The sequence below is a fragment of the Octopus bimaculoides genome, chromosome 2 (assembly GCF_001194135.2).
Source record: "Octopus bimaculoides isolate UCB-OBI-ISO-001 chromosome 2, ASM119413v2, whole genome shotgun sequence".
NCBI classification, from domain to species: Eukaryota; Metazoa; Mollusca; class Cephalopoda; order Octopoda; family Octopodidae; genus Octopus; species Octopus bimaculoides.
The window spans coordinates 4,081,209-4,082,075 of record NC_068982.1 but is presented as its reverse complement, the minus strand read 5'-3'; positions in this window follow the sequence as shown (position 1 = coordinate 4,082,075).

Sequence of the window (867 nt, the reverse complement as noted above, 5' to 3'; positions counted from 1 at the left end):
ATATATATATATATATATATACTAATTCATATTTACAATGTTTAATTCTTAATATTACAAAGTATAATTTTTTATTCTAATTTTTTTATTTTTAATGCTTAATTGTATTGCTTATTTTTTAAAGGGATTTAAAATTAGATATATAATATTTTGAAATAGAACCTGAAGATGTGTTGAAATAATCGTAAATCTGACGATTGCATATATTTATATATGTATATATATAGGTATACAGTTATGTATATATATTGTAATCTTCCAATACTGAAACATGTGTAGTTCCTTCATATTTGATAAATTTGTGTATTAACTGAAGTAGGATATAATTAATGAAGTATGTTATATACCCTTCTGGTAATTTTGGTTATATCCTTTAAGGTATTATTTCATGATGTGCAAACTGATACCATGAATTTACTGTTAGATGTACTCATTAGGTTATTTTTTGTATTATCTGAAATAGAATACCCACATATCGATTAATCCCCCAAAATTGAATTAATATTGACTATTATCAAATACTTTGTATATGTATAGGTAAATGTATGAATATAAGATAAAACCCCAACATAAGATATGTAGATGCATATAACACTGAAGGGTTACACACCTGATTGATTTGGAAATTTGTTTTCCTAAATTATATATATACATATGTGTGTGTATATATATATATATGTGTGTGTGTGTATATGTTTGTGTCTATGTATATATATATATATATATGTGTGTGTGTGTATATATGTGTATATATGTGTATATACATACATATATATATATATATATATGTGTATATATGTTTGTATATGTGTATATACATGTGTGTATATACATACATATATATATATATATATATATGTGTATATA